At 43.3% G+C, this 15,944-nt stretch overlaps 9 pseudogenes; all 9 read left to right on the forward strand.

The window, feature by feature from the left end:
* The first annotated feature begins 553 nt into the window (after positions 1–553).
* LOC130328084 (U2 spliceosomal RNA) lies at positions 554–817 on the forward strand (annotated as a pseudogene).
* Positions 818–2,306: 1,489 nt separating this feature from the next.
* On the forward strand, positions 2,307–2,570 carry LOC130328096 (U2 spliceosomal RNA; annotated as a pseudogene).
* A 1,478-nt stretch (positions 2,571–4,048) lies between these two features.
* On the forward strand, positions 4,049–4,312 carry LOC130328098 (U2 spliceosomal RNA; annotated as a pseudogene).
* Positions 4,313–5,790: 1,478 nt separating this feature from the next.
* LOC130328099 (U2 spliceosomal RNA) lies at positions 5,791–6,054 on the forward strand (annotated as a pseudogene).
* Positions 6,055–7,526: 1,472 nt separating this feature from the next.
* On the forward strand, positions 7,527–7,790 carry LOC130328100 (U2 spliceosomal RNA; annotated as a pseudogene).
* Positions 7,791–9,272: 1,482 nt separating this feature from the next.
* LOC130328101 (U2 spliceosomal RNA) lies at positions 9,273–9,536 on the forward strand (annotated as a pseudogene).
* A 1,469-nt stretch (positions 9,537–11,005) lies between these two features.
* On the forward strand, positions 11,006–11,269 carry LOC130328102 (U2 spliceosomal RNA; annotated as a pseudogene).
* Positions 11,270–12,742: 1,473 nt separating this feature from the next.
* LOC130328104 (U2 spliceosomal RNA) lies at positions 12,743–13,006 on the forward strand (annotated as a pseudogene).
* Positions 13,007–14,488: 1,482 nt separating this feature from the next.
* Positions 14,489–14,752, forward strand: LOC130328106 (U2 spliceosomal RNA; annotated as a pseudogene).
* The last annotated feature ends 1,192 nt before the right edge of the window (positions 14,753–15,944 follow it).

Consider the following 15,944-nt stretch of genomic DNA (forward strand, 5'->3'; position numbering starts at 1 on the left):
GCAGATGACCATGTTGTGGTAGTTACCATGGATACCCAAGTGATGTGTGAGCTAACACATAGGCCCAACAGATTCCAAGAAGGCCAGAATCACCAGCGGCACCACCATCGATTGTCAGGTCACCCGGATTCAGCAAATACCAGAGTCCAAAATGATGCAGGTTTATACTGTTAATTTTCAGTTTATCGTTACAGTTGGTGTTATTCCATGTCGGAAGGGACGCAGCTACAGCCAGTGGGGTAACTAGAGACAGGCAGGCAGCTATGTGCAACAAAGGTAGGCGTGTTGTTTTCATATGCAGATCTGAAATATTGTCTTATATGCAAGAGGAGGAGTGATGGGGGTTCATGCAAAAGCCAGGCTATGGATTGCATTGCTAAATACTCCATCAGAGTGCAATGGTCGCCTGTCCTTTTTTTAAGTGATGATGTGGGTTTAGCCTGTGCTGTATGTATGTATGGGAGGCTGGTTGGCTGCCAGCCTTCCTTCCATTCCTATGAGTAATGTGAGTGCTCATGAAGGGGACATGGTTGGGTCCACCCCTTTCCCGGTTATCCCCTCTAGGCCTTTTGGCTTAGATCAAGTGTAAAAAAAGAAAGGATCTTGCGACAGATCGCATCCTGAGGCACGTTTTTTTTTGTGTGAATACTTGCACTTGGGTGACTTGTGAGCACATACTGATACATACGTTCCCTATCTGGGGACCATAAATTAAATGGATTTTTGAGAAAGGGAGCTGATTTGGAAGCTTGCTTCTGTCGCCCTATGCATTGACCCGATGTGGCAGTATCTTCGGGTAGTGAACAGTGCACCACCCCATTCCAGTGTTAAACAAGAAAGATTCTCATTTAATCCTCCGTGGGTGAGAATTTGAGTTTGAGAATTGGAGACCAAAATGATGAGTTGCACTGACTGGTTTATGAACGTCTATTCATTTAGCGTTTTAATGACCATGTTTGCACACTGATTGGTGTAAAAAAATAAAATAAAACTAAATAATAATAATCTAGCACACCTGTGCAGGTTTGACATGACATGACAGGTAGCTGTCTTGTGGGTGGTGCTGAATCCTGTTAAATGACATGAGGGTCTCATGCCTATACACAAGGGTGTGTCATTGCTGTTGCTTGACCATGCATTGGTTTCTGTGGTCAGTGAATGATAAAAACAAAATTTACCATCCATTGATGGATGGGAAATCCGCCATGAGGCATTTGTTTTTAGAAACTGCTGCTCACAACCAATGTTGCAATGGAGTGTCTCCATCTGCTGGTGGTATTGGAAAGGCATTAGTGCTATGACAGGGTCTGAAGAAGAAGAAGAAGAAGAAGAAGAAGAAGAAGAAGAAGACGGAAAAAAATATATATAAAAAGAAAAAGAGAGAGAGAGAGAGAGACTGACTTAGTGAGCGAGTGAGTGAGAGAGTGAGAGTGAGTGAGAGTGAATGAGTGAGTGAGTGATTGAGTGAGTGAGTGAGTGAGTGAGTGAGAACAAATGAGTTAAAGCAAGTGAGTGAGAGAGATCGAATGAATGAAAGTCTGAATGACAGAAAGAAAAAAGGATGAAGAAAGAAGCATGAAGAAAAAAAAATGTATATGGAGTTGCTGACATGAGTGCAATCTACAAAGCCGTTGAGGCTGATCCTCATGGGAGGATTATTGCACCAGGACCCTTAGCACTTTTAAAATGCCATTCAATGCCACGGGCTAGATGTAAACTGCAGATGACCATGTTGTGGTAGTTACCATGGATACCCAAGTGATGTGTGAGCTAACACATAGGCCCAACAGATTCCAAGAAGGCCAGAATCACCAGCGGCACCACCATCGATTGTCAGGTCACCCGGATTCAGCAAATACCAGAGTCCAAAATGATGCAGGTTTATACTGTTAATTTTCAGTTTATCGTTACAGTTGGTGTTATTCCATGTCGGAAGGGACGCAGCTACAGCCAGTGGGGTAACTAGAGACAGGCAGGCAGCTATGTGCAACAAAGGTAGGCGTGTTGTTTTCATATGCAGATCTGAAATATTGTCTTATATGCAAGAGGAGGAGTGATGGGGGTTCATGCAAAAGCCAGGCTATGGATTGCATTGCTAAATGCTCCATCAGAGTGCAATGGTCGCCTGTCCTTTTTTTAAGTGATGATGTGGGTTTAGCCTGTGCTGTATGTATGTATGGGTGGCTGACTGCCACCCACCCAGAAAGTGTATGGGAGGCTGGTTGGCTGCCAGCCTTCCTTCCATTCCTATGAGTAATGTGAGTGCTCATGAAGGGGACATGGTTGGGTCCACCCCTTTCCCGGTTATCCCCTCTAGGCCTTTTGGCTTAGATCAAGTGTAAAAAAAGAAAGGATCTTGCGACAGATCGCATCCTGAGGCACGTTTTTTTTTGTGTGAATACTTGCACTTGGGTGACTTGTGAGCACATACTGATACATACGTTCCCTATCTGGGGACCATAAATTAAATGGATTTTTGAGAAAGGGAGCTGATTTGGAAGCTTGCTTCTGTCGCCCTATGCATTGACCCGATGTGGCAGTATCTTCGGGTAGTGAACAGTGCACCACCCCATTCCAGTGTTAAACAAGAAAGATTCTCATTTAATCCTCCGTGGGTGAGAATTTGAGTTTGAGAATTGGAGACCAAAATGATGAGTTGCACTGACTGGTTTATGAACGTCTATTCATTTAGCGTTTTAATGACCATGTTTGCACACTGATTGGTGTAAAAAAATTAAATAAAACTAAATAATAATAATCTAGCACACCTGTGCAGGTTTGACATGACATGACAGGTAGCTGTCTTGTGGGTGGTGCTGAATCCTGTTAAATGACATGAGGGTCTCATGCCTATACACAAGGGTGTGTCATTGCTGTTGCTTGACCATGCATTGGTTTCTGTGGTCAGTGAATGATAAAAACAAAATTTACCATCCATTGATGGATGGGAAATCCGCCATGAGGCATTTGTTTTTAGAAACTGCTGCTCACAACCAATGTTGCAATGGAGTGTCTCCATCTGCTGGTGGTATTGGAAAGGCATTAGTGCTATGACAGGGTCTGAAGAAGAAGAAGAAGAAGAAGAAGAAGAAGAAGAAGACGGAAAAAAATATATATAAAAAGAAAAAGAGAGAGAGAGAGAGAGACTGACTTAGTGAGCGAGTGAGTGAGAGAGTGAGAGTGAGTGAGAGTGAATGAGTGAGTGAGTGATTGAGTGAGTGAGTGAGTGAGAACAAATGAGTTAAAGCAAGTGAGTGAGAGAGATCGAATGAATGAAAGTCTGAATGACAGAAAGAAAAAAGGATGAAGAAAGAAGCATGAAGAAAAAAAAATGTATATGGAGTTGCTGACATGAGTGCAATCTACAAAGCCGTTGAGGCTGATCCTCATGGGAGGATTATTGCACCAGGACCCTTAGCACTTTTAAAATGCCATTCAATGCCACGGGCTAGATGTAAACTGCAGATGACCATGTTGTGGTAGTTACCATGGATACCCAAGTGATGTGTGAGCTAACACATAGGCCCAACAGATTCCAAGAAGGCCAGAATCACCAGCGGCACCACCATCGATTGTCAGGTCACCCGGATTCAGCAAATACCAGAGTCCAAAATGATGCAGGTTTATACTGTTAATTTTCAGTTTATCGTTACAGTTGGTGTTATTCCATGTCGGAAGGGACGCAGCTACAGCCAGTGGGGTAACTAGAGACAGGCAGGCAGCTATGTGCAACAAAGGTAGGCGTGTTGTTTTCATATGCAGATCTGAAATATTGTCTTATATGCAAGAGGAGGAGTGATGGGGGTTCATGCAAAAGCCAGGCTATGGATTGCATTGCTAAATGCTCCATCAGAGTGCAATGGTCGCCTGTCCTTTTTTTAAGTGATGATGTGGGTTTAGCCTGTGCTGTATGTATGTATGGGTGGCTGACTGCCACCCACCCAGAAAGTGTATGGGAGGCTGGTTGGCTGCCAGCCTTCCTTCCATTCCTATGAGTAATGTGAGTGCTCATGAAGGGGACATGGTTGGGTCCACCCCTTTCCCGGTTATCCCCTCTAGGCCTTTTGGCTTAGATCAAGTGTAAAAAAAGAAAGGATCTTGCGACAGATCGCATCCTGAGGCACGTTTTTTTTTGTGTGAATACTTGCACTTGGGTGACTTGTGAGCACATACTGATACATACGTTCCCTATCTGGGGACCATAAATTAAATGGATTTTTGAGAAAGGGAGCTGATTTGGAAGCTTGCTTCTGTCGCCCTATGCATTGACCCGATGTGGCAGTATCTTCGGGTAGTGAACAGTGCACCACCCCATTCCAGTGTTAAACAAGAAAGATTCTCATTTAATCCTCCGTGGGTGAGAATTTGAGTTTGAGAATTGGAGACCAAAATGATGAGTTGCACTGACTGGTTTATGAACGTCTATTCATTTAGCGTTTTAATGACCATGTTTGCACACTGATTGGTGTAAAAAAATTAAATAAAACTAAATAATAATAATCTAGCACACCTGTGCAGGTTTGACATGACATGACAGGTAGCTGTCTTGTGGGTGGTGCTGAATCCTGTTAAATGACATGAGGGTCTCATGCCTATACACAAGGGTGTGTCATTGCTGTTGCTTGACCATGCATTGGTTTCTGTGGTCAGTGAATGATAAAAACAAAATTTACCATCCATTGATGGATGGGAAATCCGCCATGAGGCATTTGTTTTTAGAAACTGCTGCTCACAACCAATGTTGCAATGGAGTGTCTCCATCTGCTGGTGGTATTGGAAAGGCATTAGTGCTATGACAGGGTCTGAAGAAGAAGAAGAAGAAGAAGAAGAAGAAGAAGAAGACGGAAAAAAATATATATAAAAAGAAAAAGAGAGAGAGAGAGAGAGACTGACTTAGTGAGCGAGTGAGTGAGAGAGTGAGAGTGAGTGAGAGTGAATGAGTGAGTGAGTGATTGAGTGAGTGAGTGAGTGAGAACAAATGAGTTAAAGCAAGTGAGTGAGAGAGATCGAATGAATGAAAGTCTGAATGACAGAAAGAAAAAAGGATGAAGAAAGAAGCATGAAGAAAAAAAAATGTATATGGAGTTGCTGACATGAGTGCAATCTACAAAGCCGTTGAGGCTGATCCTCATGGGAGGATTATTGCACCAGGACCCTTAGCACTTTTAAAATGCCATTCAATGCCACGGGCTAGATGTAAACTGCAGATGACCATGTTGTGGTAGTTACCATGGATACCCAAGTGATGTGTGAGCTAACACATAGGCCCAACAGATTCCAAGAAGGCCAGAATCACCAGCGGCACCACCATCGATTGTCAGGTCACCCGGATTCAGCAAATACCAGAGTCCAAAATGATGCAGGTTTATACTGTTAATTTTCAGTTTATCGTTACAGTTGGTGTTATTCCATGTCGGAAGGGACGCAGCTACAGCCAGTGGGGTAACTAGAGACAGGCAGGCAGCTATGTGCAACAAAGGTAGGCGTGTTGTTTTCATATGCAGATCTGAAATATTGTCTTATATGCAAGAGGAGGAGTGATGGGGGTTCATGCAAAAGCCAGGCTATGGATTGCATTGCTAAATGCTCCATCAGAGTGCAATGGTCGCCTGTCCTTTTTTTAAGTGATGATGTGGGTTTAGCCTGTGCTGTATGTATGTATGGGTGGCTGACTGCCACCCACCCAGAAAGTGTATGGGAGGCTGGTTGGCTGCCAGCCTTCCTTCCATTCCTATGAGTAATGTGAGTGCTCATGAAGGGGACATGGTTGGGTCCACCCCTTTCCCGGTTATCCCCTCTAGGCCTTTTGGCTTAGATCAAGTGTAAAAAAAGAAAGGATCTTGCGACAGATCGCATCCTGAGGCACGTTTTTTTTTGTGTGAATACTTGCACTTGGGTGACTTGTGAGCACATACTGATACATACGTTCCCTATCTGGGGACCATAAATTAAATGGATTTTTGAGAAAGGGAGCTGATTTGGAAGCTTGCTTCTGTCGCCCTATGCATTGACCCGATGTGGCAGTATCTTCGGGTAGTGAACAGTGCACCACCCCATTCCAGTGTTAAACAAGAAAGATTCTCATTTAATCCTCCGTGGGTGAGAATTTGAGTTTGAGAATTGGAGACCAAAATGATGAGTTGCACTGACTGGTTTATGAACGTCTATTCATTTAGCGTTTTAATGACCATGTTTGCACACTGATTGGTGTAAAAAAATTAAATAAAACTAAATAATAATAATCTAGCACACCTGTGCAGGTTTGACATGACATGACAGGTAGCTGTCTTGTGGGTGGTGCTGAATCCTGTTAAATGACATGAGGGTCTCATGCCTATACACAAGGGTGTGTCATTGCTGTTGCTTGACCATGCATTGGTTTCTGTGGTCAGTGAATGATAAAAACAAAATTTACCATCCATTGATGGATGGGAAATCCGCCATGAGGCATTTGTTTTTAGAAACTGCTGCTCACAACCAATGTTGCAATGGAGTGTCTCCATCTGCTGGTGGTATTGGAAAGGCATTAGTGCTATGACAGGGTCTGAAGAAGAAGAAGAAGAAGAAGAAGAAGAAGACGGAAAAAAATATATATAAAAAGAAAAAGAGAGAGAGAGAGAGAGACTGACTTAGTGAGCGAGTGAGTGAGAGAGTGAGAGTGAGTGAGAGTGAATGAGTGAGTGAGTGATTGAGTGAGTGAGTGAGTGAGAACAAATGAGTTAAAGCAAGTGAGTGAGAGAGATCGAATGAATGAAAGTCTGAATGACAGAAAGAAAAAAGGATGAAGAAAGAAGCATGAAGAAAAAAAAATGTATATGGAGTTGCTGACATGAGTGCAATCTACAAAGCCGTTGAGGCTGATCCTCATGGGAGGATTATTGCACCAGGACCCTTAGCACTTTTAAAATGCCATTCAATGCCACGGGCTAGATGTAAACTGCAGATGACCATGTTGTGGTAGTTACCATGGATACCCAAGTGATGTGTGAGCTAACACATAGGCCCAACAGATTCCAAGAAGGCCAGAATCACCAGCGGCACCACCATCGATTGTCAGGTCACCCGGATTCAGCAAATACCAGAGTCCAAAATGATGCAGGTTTATACTGTTAATTTTCAGTTTATCGTTACAGTTGGTGTTATTCCATGTCGGAAGGGACGCAGCTACAGCCAGTGGGGTAACTAGAGACAGGCAGGCAGCTATGTGCAACAAAGGTAGGCGTGTTGTTTTCATATGCAGATCTGAAATATTGTCTTATATGCAAGAGGAGGAGTGATGGGGGTTCATGCAAAAGCCAGGCTATGGATTGCATTGCTAAATGCTCCATCAGAGTGCAATGGTCGCCTGTCCTTTTTTTAAGTGATGATGTGGGTTTAGCCTGTGCTGTATGTATGTATGGGTGGCTGACTGCCACCCACCCAGAAAGTGTATGGGAGGCTGGTTGGCTGCCAGCCTTCCTTCCATTCCTATGAGTAATGTGAGTGCTCATGAAGGGGACATGGTTGGGTCCACCCCTTTCCCGGTTATCCCCTCTAGGCCTTTTGGCTTAGATCAAGTGTAAAAAAAGAAAGGATCTTGCGACAGATCGCATCCTGAGGCACGTTTTTTTTTGTGTGAATACTTGCACTTGGGTGACTTGTGAGCACATACTGATACATACGTTCCCTATCTGGGGACCATAAATTAAATGGATTTTTGAGAAAGGGAGCTGATTTGGAAGCTTGCTTCTGTCGCCCTATGCATTGACCCGATGTGGCAGTATCTTCGGGTAGTGAACAGTGCACCACCCCATTCCAGTGTTAAACAAGAAAGATTCTCATTTAATCCTCCGTGGGTGAGAATTTGAGTTTGAGAATTGGAGACCAAAATGATGAGTTGCACTGACTGGTTTATGAACGTCTATTCATTTAGCGTTTTAATGACCATGTTTGCACACTGATTGGTGTAAAAAAATTAAATAAAACTAAATAATAATAATCTAGCACACCTGTGCAGGTTTGACATGACATGACAGGTAGCTGTCTTGTGGGTGGTGCTGAATCCTGTTAAATGACATGAGGGTCTCATGCCTATACACAAGGGTGTGTCATTGCTGTTGCTTGACCATGCATTGGTTTCTGTGGTCAGTGAATGATAAAAACAAAATTTACCATCCATTGATGGATGGGAAATCCGCCATGAGGCATTTGTTTTTAGAAACTGCTGCTCACAACCAATGTTGCAATGGAGTGTCTCCATCTGCTGGTGGTATTGGAAAGGCATTAGTGCTATGACAGGGTCTGAAGAAGAAGAAGAAGAAGAAGAAGAAGAAGAAGAAGACGGAAAAAAATATATATAAAAAGAAAAAGAGAGAGAGAGAGAGAGACTGACTTAGTGAGCGAGTGAGTGAGAGAGTGAGAGTGAGTGAGAGTGAATGAGTGAGTGAGTGATTGAGTGAGTGAGTGAGTGAGTGAGAACAAATGAGTTAAAGCAAGTGAGTGAGAGAGATCGAATGAATGAAAGTCTGAATGACAGAAAGAAAAAAGGATGAAGAAAGAAGCATGAAGAAAAAAAAATGTATATGGAGTTGCTGACATGAGTGCAATCTACAAAGCCGTTGAGGCTGATCCTCATGGGAGGATTATTGCACCAGGACCCTTAGCACTTTTAAAATGCCATTCAATGCCACGGGCTAGATGTAAACTGCAGATGACCATGTTGTGGTAGTTACCATGGATACCCAAGTGATGTGTGAGCTAACACATAGGCCCAACAGATTCCAAGAAGGCCAGAATCACCAGCGGCACCACCATCGATTGTCAGGTCACCCGGATTCAGCAAATACCAGAGTCCAAAATGATGCAGGTTTATACTGTTAATTTTCAGTTTATCGTTACAGTTGGTGTTATTCCATGTCGGAAGGGACGCAGCTACAGCCAGTGGGGTAACTAGAGACAGGCAGGCAGCTATGTGCAACAAAGGTAGGCGTGTTGTTTTCATATGCAGATCTGAAATATTGTCTTATATGCAAGAGGAGGAGTGATGGGGGTTCATGCAAAAGCCAGGCTATGGATTGCATTGCTAAATGCTCCATCAGAGTGCAATGGTCGCCTGTCCTTTTTTTAAGTGATGATGTGGGTTTAGCCTGTGCTGTATGTATGTATGGGTGGCTGACTGCCACCCACCCAGAAAGTGTATGGGAGGCTGGTTGGCTGCCAGCCTTCCTTCCATTCCTATGAGTAATGTGAGTGCTCATGAAGGGGACATGGTTGGGTCCACCCCTTTCCCGGTTATCCCCTCTAGGCCTTTTGGCTTAGATCAAGTGTAAAAAAAGAAAGGATCTTGCGACAGATCGCATCCTGAGGCACGTTTTTTTTTGTGTGAATACTTGCACTTGGGTGACTTGTGAGCACATACTGATACATACGTTCCCTATCTGGGGACCATAAATTAAATGGATTTTTGAGAAAGGGAGCTGATTTGGAAGCTTGCTTCTGTCGCCCTATGCATTGACCCGATGTGGCAGTATCTTCGGGTAGTGAACAGTGCACCACCCCATTCCAGTGTTAAACAAGAAAGATTCTCATTTAATCCTCCGTGGGTGAGAATTTGAGTTTGAGAATTGGAGACCAAAATGATGAGTTGCACTGACTGGTTTATGAACGTCTATTCATTTAGCGTTTTAATGACCATGTTTGCACACTGATTGGTGTAAAAAAATAAAATAAAACTAAATAATAATAATCTAGCACACCTGTGCAGGTTTGACATGACATGACAGGTAGCTGTCTTGTGGGTGGTGCTGAATCCTGTTAAATGACATGAGGGTCTCATGCCTATACACAAGGGTGTGTCATTGCTGTTGCTTGACCATGCATTGGTTTCTGTGGTCAGTGAATGATAAAAACAAAATTTACCATCCATTGATGGATGGGAAATCCGCCATGAGGCATTTGTTTTTAGAAACTGCTGCTCACAACCAATGTTGCAATGGAGTGTCTCCATCTGCTGGTGGTATTGGAAAGGCATTAGTGCTATGACAGGGTCTGAAGAAGAAGAAGAAGAAGAAGAAGAAGACGGAAAAAAATATATATAAAAAGAAAAAGAGAGAGAGAGAGAGAGACTGACTTAGTGAGCGAGTGAGTGAGAGAGTGAGAGTGAGTGAGAGTGAATGAGTGAGTGATTGAGTGAGTGAGTGAGTGAGTGAGAACAAATGAGTTAAAGCAAGTGAGTGAGAGAGATCGAATGAATGAAAGTCTGAATGACAGAAAGAAAAAAGGATGAAGAAAGAAGCATGAAGAAAAAAAAATGTATATGGAGTTGCTGACATGAGTGCAATCTACAAAGCCGTTGAGGCTGATCCTCATGGGAGGATTATTGCACCAGGACCCTTAGCACTTTTAAAATGCCATTCAATGCCACGGGCTAGATGTAAACTGCAGATGACCATGTTGTGGTAGTTACCATGGATACCCAAGTGATGTGTGAGCTAACACATAGGCCCAACAGATTCCAAGAAGGCCAGAATCACCAGCGGCACCACCATCGATTGTCAGGTCACCCGGATTCAGCAAATACCAGAGTCCAAAATGATGCAGGTTTATACTGTTAATTTTCAGTTTATCGTTACAGTTGGTGTTATTCCATGTCGGAAGGGACGCAGCTACAGCCAGTGGGGTAACTAGAGACAGGCAGGCAGCTATGTGCAACAAAGGTAGGCGTGTTGTTTTCATATGCAGATCTGAAATATTGTCTTATATGCAAGAGGAGGAGTGATGGGGGTTCATGCAAAAGCCAGGCTATGGATTGCATTGCTAAATGCTCCATCAGAGTGCAATGGTCGCCTGTCCTTTTTTTAAGTGATGATGTGGGTTTAGCCTGTGCTGTATGTATGTATGGGTGGCTGACTGCCACCCACCCAGAAAGTGTATGGGAGGCTGGTTGGCTGCCAGCCTTCCTTCCATTCCTATGAGTAATGTGAGTGCTCATGAAGGGGACATGGTTGGGTCCACCCCTTTCCCGGTTATCCCCTCTAGGCCTTTTGGCTTAGATCAAGTGTAAAAAAAGAAAGGATCTTGCGACAGATCGCATCCTGAGGCACGTTTTTTTTTGTGTGAATACTTGCACTTGGGTGACTTGTGAGCACATACTGATACATACGTTCCCTATCTGGGGACCATAAATTAAATGGATTTTTGAGAAAGGGAGCTGATTTGGAAGCTTGCTTCTGTCGCCCTATGCATTGACCCGATGTGGCAGTATCTTCGGGTAGTGAACAGTGCACCACCCCATTCCAGTGTTAAACAAGAAAGATTCTCATTTAATCCTCCGTGGGTGAGAATTTGAGTTTGAGAATTGGAGACCAAAATGATGAGTTGCACTGACTGGTTTATGAACGTCTATTCATTTAGCGTTTTAATGACCATGTTTGCACACTGATTGGTGTAAAAAAATTAAATAAAACTAAATAATAATAATCTAGCACACCTGTGCAGGTTTGACATGACATGACAGGTAGCTGTCTTGTGGGTGGTGCTGAATCCTGTTAAATGACATGAGGGTCTCATGCCTATACACAAGGGTGTGTCATTGCTGTTGCTTGACCATGCATTGGTTTCTGTGGTCAGTGAATGATAAAAACAAAATTTACCATCCATTGATGGATGGGAAATCCGCCATGAGGCATTTGTTTTTAGAAACTGCTGCTCACAACCAATGTTGCAATGGAGTGTCTCCATCTGCTGGTGGTATTGGAAAGGCATTAGTGCTATGACAGGGTCTGAAGAAGAAGAAGAAGAAGAAGAAGAAGACGGAAAAAAATATATATAAAAAGAAAAAGAGAGAGAGAGAGAGAGACTGACTTAGTGAGCGAGTGAGTGAGAGAGTGAGAGTGAGTGAGAGTGAATGAGTGAGTGAGTGATTGAGTGAGTGAGTGAGTGAGTGAGAACAAATGAGTTAAAGCAAGTGAGTGAGAGAGATCGAATGAATGAAAGTCTGAATGACAGAAAGAAAAAAGGATGAAGAAAGAAGCATGAAGAAAAAAAAATGTATATGGAGTTGCTGACATGAGTGCAATCTACAAAGCCGTTGAGGCTGATCCTCATGGGAGGATTATTGCACCAGGACCCTTAGCACTTTTAAAATGCCATTCAATGCCACGGGCTAGATGTAAACTGCAGATGACCATGTTGTGGTAGTTACCATGGATACCCAAGTGATGTGTGAGCTAACACATAGGCCCAACAGATTCCAAGAAGGCCAGAATCACCAGCGGCACCACCATCGATTGTCAGGTCACCCGGATTCAGCAAATACCAGAGTCCAAAATGATGCAGGTTTATACTGTTAATTTTCAGTTTATCGTTACAGTTGGTGTTATTCCATGTCGGAAGGGACGCAGCTACAGCCAGTGGGGTAACTAGAGACAGGCAGGCAGCTATGTGCAACAAAGGTAGGCGTGTTGTTTTCATATGCAGATCTGAAATATTGTCTTATATGCAAGAGGAGGAGTGATGGGGGTTCATGCAAAAGCCAGGCTATGGATTGCATTGCTAAATGCTCCATCAGAGTGCAATGGTCGCCTGTCCTTTTTTTAAGTGATGATGTGGGTTTAGCCTGTGCTGTATGTATGTATGGGTGGCTGACTGCCACCCACCCAGAAAGTGTATGGGAGGCTGGTTGGCTGCCAGCCTTCCTTCCATTCCTATGAGTAATGTGAGTGCTCATGAAGGGGACATGGTTGGGTCCACCCCTTTCCCGGTTATCCCCTCTAGGCCTTTTGGCTTAGATCAAGTGTAAAAAAAGAAAGGATCTTGCGACAGATCGCATCCTGAGGCACGTTTTTTTTTGTGTGAATACTTGCACTTGGGTGACTTGTGAGCACATACTGATACATACGTTCCCTATCTGGGGACCATAAATTAAATGGATTTTTGAGAAAGGGAGCTGATTTGGAAGCTTGCTTCTGTCGCCCTATGCATTGACCCGATGTGGCAGTATCTTCGGGTAGTGAACAGTGCACCACCCCATTCCAGTGTTAAACAAGAAAGATTCTCATTTAATCCTCCGTGGGTGAGAATTTGAGTTTGAGAATTGGAGACCAAAATGATGAGTTGCACTGACTGGTTTATGAACGTCTATTCATTTAGCGTTTTAATGACCATGTTTGCACACTGATTGGTGTAAAAAAATTAAATAAAACTAAATAATAATAATCTAGCACACCTGTGCAGGTTTGACATGACATGACAGGTAGCTGTCTTGTGGGTGGTGCTGAATCCTGTTAAATGACATGAGGGTCTCATGCCTATACACAAGGGTGTGTCATTGCTGTTGCTTGACCATGCATTGGTTTCTGTGGTCAGTGAATGATAAAAACAAAATTTACCATCCATTGATGGATGGGAAATCCGCCATGAGGCATTTGTTTTTAGAAACTGCTGCTCACAACCAATGTTGCAATGGAGTGTCTCCATCTGCTGGTGGTATTGGAAAGGCATTAGTGCTATGACAGGGTCTGAAGAAGAAGAAGAAGAAGAAGAAGAAGAAGAAGAAGACGGAAAAAAATATATATAAAAAGAAAAAGAGAGAGAGAGAGAGAGACTGACTTAGTGAGCGAGTGAGTGAGAGAGTGAGAGTGAGTGAGAGTGAATGAGTGAGTGAGTGATTGATTGAGTGAGTGAGTGAGTGAGAACAAATGAGTTAAAGCAAGTGAGTGAGAGAGATCGAATGAATGAAAGTCTGAATGACAGAAAGAAAAAAGGATGAAGAAAGAAGCATGAAGAAAAAAAAATGTATATGGAGTTGCTGACATGAGTGCAATCTACAAAGCCGTTGAGGCTGATCCTCATGGGAGGATTATTGCACCAGGACCCTTAGCACTTTTAAAATGCCATTCAATGCCACGGGCTAGATGTAAACTGCAGATGACCATGTTGTGGTAGTTACCATGGATACCCAAGTGATGTGTGAGCTAACACATAGGCCCAACAGATTCCAAGAAGGCCAGAATCACCAGCGGCACCACCATCGATTGTCAGGTCACCCGGATTCAGCAAATACCAGAGTCCAAAATGATGCAGGTTTATACTGTTAATTTTCAGTTTATCGTTACAGTTGGTGTTATTCCATGTCGGAAGGGACGCAGCTACAGCCAGTGGGGTAACTAGAGACAGGCAGGCAGCTATGTGCAACAAAGGTAGGCGTGTTGTTTTCATATGCAGATCTGAAATATTGTCTTATATGCAAGAGGAGGAGTGATGGGGGTTCATGCAAAAGCCAGGCTATGGATTGCATTGCTAAATGCTCCATCAGAGTGCAATGGTCGCCTGTCCTTTTTTTAAGTGATGATGTGGGTTTAGCCTGTGCTGTATGTATGTATGGGTGGCTGACTGCCACCCACCCAGAAAGTGTATGGGAGGCTGGTTGGCTGCCAGCCTTCCTTCCATTCCTATGAGTAATGTGAGTGCTCATGAAGGGGACATGGTTGGGTCCACCCCTTTCCCGGTTATCCCCTCTAGGCCTTTTGGCTTAGATCAAGTGTAAAAAAAGAAAGGATCTTGCGACAGATCGCATCCTGAGGCACGTTTTTTTTTGTGTGAATACTTGCACTTGGGTGACTTGTGAGCACATACTGATACATACGTTCCCTATCTGGGGACCATAAATTAAATGGATTTTTGAGAAAGGGAGCTGATTTGGAAGCTTGCTTCTGTCGCCCTATGCATTGACCCGATGTGGCAGTATCTTCGGGTAGTGAACAGTGCACCACCCCATTCCAGTGTTAAACAAGAAAGATTCTCATTTAATCCTCCGTGGGTGAGAATTTGAGTTTGAGAATTGGAGACCAAAATGATGAGTTGCACTGACTGGTTTATGAACGTCTATTCATTTAGCGTTTTAATGACCATGTTTGCACACTGATTGGTGTAAAAAAATTAAATAAAACTAAATAATAATAATCTAGCACACCTGTGCAGGTTTGACATGACATGACAGGTAGCTGTCTTGTGGGTGGTGCTGAATCCTGTTAAATGACATGAGGGTCTCATGCCTATACACAAGGGTGTGTCATTGCTGTTGCTTGACCATGCATTGGTTTCTGTGGTCAGTGAATGATAAAAACAAAATTTACCATCCATTGATGGATGGGAAATCCGCCATGAGGCATTTGTTTTTAGAAACTGCTGCTCACAACCAATGTTGCAATGGAGTGTCTCCATCTGCTGGTGGTATTGGAAAGGCATTAGTGCTATGACAGGGTCTGAAGAAGAAGAAGAAGAAGAAGAAGACGGAAAAAAATATATATAAAAAGAAAAAGAGAGAGAGAGAGAGAGACTGACTTAGTGAGCGAGTGAGTGAGAGAGTGAGAGTGAGTGAGAGTGAATGAGTGAGTGAGTGATTGAGTGAGTGAGTGAGTGAGAACAAATGAGTTAAAGCAAGTGAGTGAGAGAGATCGAATGAATGAAAGTCTGAATGACAGAAAGAAAAAAGGATGAAGAAAGAAGCATGAAGAAAAAAAAATGTATATGGAGTTGCTGACATGAGTGCAATCTACAAAGCCGTTGAGGCTGATCCTCATGGGAGGATTATTGCACCAGGACCCTTAGCACTTTTAAAATGCCATTCAATGCCACGGGCTAGATGTAAACTGCAGATGACCATGTTGTGGTAGTTACCATGGATACCCAAGTGATGTGTGAGCTAACACATAGGCCCAACAGATTCCAAGAAGGCCAGAATCACCAGCGGCACCACCATCGATTGTCAGGTCACCCGGATTCAGCAAATACCAGAGTCCAAAATGATGCAGGTTTATACTGTTAATTTTCAGTTTATCGTTACAGTTGGTGTTATTCCATGTCGGAAGGGACGCAGCTACAGCCAGTGGGGTAACTAGAGACAGGCAGGCAGCTATGTGCAACAAAGGTAGGCGTGTTGTTTTCATATGCAGATCTGAAATATT

Source organism: Hyla sarda, unplaced genomic scaffold (assembly GCF_029499605.1).
Source record: "Hyla sarda isolate aHylSar1 unplaced genomic scaffold, aHylSar1.hap1 scaffold_304, whole genome shotgun sequence".
In the NCBI taxonomy this organism is placed as follows: Eukaryota; Metazoa; Chordata; class Amphibia; order Anura; family Hylidae; genus Hyla; species Hyla sarda.